Source organism: Oreochromis aureus, linkage group 3 (assembly GCF_013358895.1).
Source record: "Oreochromis aureus strain Israel breed Guangdong linkage group 3, ZZ_aureus, whole genome shotgun sequence".
Classification (NCBI taxonomy): Eukaryota; Metazoa; Chordata; class Actinopteri; order Cichliformes; family Cichlidae; genus Oreochromis; species Oreochromis aureus.
In genome coordinates, this window is record NC_052944.1 from 86,189,822 (window position 1) to 86,192,582 (window position 2,761).

The 2,761-nt window shown below is 40.6% G+C and overlaps 1 long non-coding RNA gene across 1 annotated transcript; it reads right to left on the minus strand.

Moving 5' to 3' along the window:
• Positions 1-704: 704 nt before the first annotated feature.
• LOC120436513 lies at positions 705-1,319 on the minus strand. The gene is made up of 3 exons (XR_005610519.1): positions 995-1,319; positions 840-885; positions 705-750 (listed from the first exon to the last, which is right to left on the minus strand). It is a non-coding gene; the product is annotated as an uncharacterized LOC120436513 (long non-coding RNA).
• Between the last annotated feature and the right edge of the window lie 1,442 nt (positions 1,320-2,761).

Genomic DNA, 2,761 nt, shown 5'->3' on the forward strand with positions numbered 1-2,761 from the left:
TTAGCCTCTATTTCTCGTCGATGTTGACTAAGTTTAGCTTCGATCAAAGATAATATATCATTTTTTGAGGCACTATGGCTCTGTTCAAATGTAGAGGGTTTTGCTGCATTTAAGTATGCATCATATGCCTGCGATATTTGTGAGTCTGTTATGCCTCCTTCTTCAAAACCTATGTCTGAATCGCTGTTGTTTCTGAGACATTTTGGTGTGGCGGGTATGTCATTTATGTTGAAATCTGATAGACTGTACTCGAAAACATCGTTGAAATCACTAGGCAGACACTCACTCGCTGGTGTGTGCGGTCCGGTGATGAAGAATTCTTCCGATTCTCCGATGTTGCCCAAAGGTTGTGGTTTTTCTTGTTGTTCTGGGAGTTCAATATCACGTAAATATTCCAAAAACGTCAAGGGATCTTCAAGGGGTCCGTAGTGGTAAGGGGTTGTGTGATCGCTGTGGAGATAGACGGGTGTTAGAAATATATATGGTGTATCATTTCAAAACAGGATGTGTTTGGCTCTTTTGATTTATTTATGCCTATACTCACACTTTGTTCTGTGTTATTCGGATGGCCCCGCTTCTTGACACGCTGTGTACTCTGTCTCGGCCTGGTGTATTAGAACGTTTGTAAATATTTAAAACCTTTTTTCCTTTAAATTGAGTGTCATGTATAGAGACATGTATACATACCTAACGTAAGGCTTGGTCTTATTTCCTCCGCTTCTGTAGGTTTTTCTGGACAACTTATTGATCCTGTACCCGGGGGATAAGCACTGTTAATACAAAGTTTAAACAGAACACACACGCACACATATTTAAAACATGTGTAACACTATATTTACCTTGTGTTTTTTAGAGGTGTTGTTTGCCCTATATAGCTTTGTGATCCTGTAGAAAGAATGAGAAATACACATTTAAATGTTACTATGTGTGAAACAGGTAAGATTGCTTCTAAACAGTGAGGCACAATCTGTTTTGTGTGAGAAGAAATACAAACCTTGTGTAAGTCCCGCTTGGGGTGTCCATGTGTACCAAGTTCCTAAAAATCAGGCTTTTGTTTAGAAGAGAAAACAGTTTGAATATTTTTTGATATACAGCTGTATAAATTTAAGAATCCGTTAATAGTCTTGTTTACCTACCATATACGCTGTCCATGTTAAAAAGAACGCTCTTAGGGTTGTTGTCCGTGCTGATGAACGAAGTGTTATGCTCTCAATGACCGATGTAATGTAGTGAGGGAAAATACAGGGTGACTGATTATGGCCTTTTATATAGGTGGGGCTTGTTTCAGGTGACCTCTGAGATGTAGAGATAAAAGGTGTAAACAAAACAGTGGTGCCATGTTTGGAGGATGGTCAGTACAAAGAAGCTATAGGTATATTACTACTATCATCAAAACAGACAAACATGGATTTTCTGTATTAAGTGACGTCATCCTCACTCTAACCTCTTACATACATTCTGTTCAGTTTTCCTGCTGTAAGAAATAAACTGTGTGGAAATACAAATGCAGGGAAACATCCATTAATCACAGGTGAGCCGTTTGTTTCTGACTCACATTAAATGAGGCTTCAGGTGTAAATACCTCAGAAGTGTTTCTGAGTTCAGTAGAACCAGACCCAGTCAACCATCATGGCATCCACAGCACTACACAATGCAACAGAAAGGCCTTCATCATCTGCTGAACCACCTCTGAACCACGACGCTCTCCCTGCATCTAAAAGCTGTTAGTCAGGATGAGATGCTGCTGTGATCGCTCACAGTTTACCTGTGAGATCTTTGTAAATATTGTCTTTGTTTCTGAAGGAAACACCTTTAGTCTGTTTTTATTTGGAGTGCAGATCTGGGCGTCCATCACTTTAACCTGCACACGTTTAGTTATTGAGTGTAGTTGATGTTTGGCAGCATTTTATAAGTGACAGTTCATGAACGGTGCAGGAACAGAGGACGCCTGACCATCCTACCTGTGTCAGTAAGAAAACTTTCATCACAACTTCACAACTTAACACAACTGAAACCTGAATTCTGTGTTGCATAGTTTACTAACAGTGTGTGCTAACACTGAAGTTAGCAGTTTGTTTCCTAAGAGCTGCTGGGACAAACCACAGTGAGCGGCTACAGAGTTTTAGTTAAGGTGGTTCTAATATGTGACCTGTTGAATTATTTACAGGGATTTATTTTTCATTTAAAGCATCATTTGTGAAGTTTTTATGAAGTTTAGTCCTTTTATGTTCTTTGTGTAACGTTTAGATTTTCTTCTCTTGTGTTTTAACTCTTCAGGTTTCTTTTAACAGAGATGTAAACCACCGTTTTCTGATGGTGCTGCACTGTGACATAAACACTGCCACTTTATTAGGCACACCTCGCTAACTGCAGGTTATAACCCCTGCTGGAAACATCCCCACAGATTTGGATCCTTATTGCCATGACAGCACCACACAGCTGCTCCAGATGCTGCAGGATGCTGGTCAGGGCTCTAAAAGTGAAACTTTACTGAAAGTAATAAACCTGAGAGGAAATAAACTTTGGACTTTAGTAAGCTGAGCTCTGAAGCTGTGATGGAGCTCAGTCGGTGTGAAGGCGGCTGCTGTGTAACAAATGTTTGTCTGAGGTGCTGCGACTGATCCTGGTCATGTTTATGTAAAGAAGTCGGTGATGAAGCAGGCTGTGCAGTCCGAGCTCTTCATCAGTTAACAGTCCTCCAGAGCTGCTGCAGGGAGCTGACTGTCCTCCAGGTGGCACTAAGTGAAAACAGTCCAAAGAA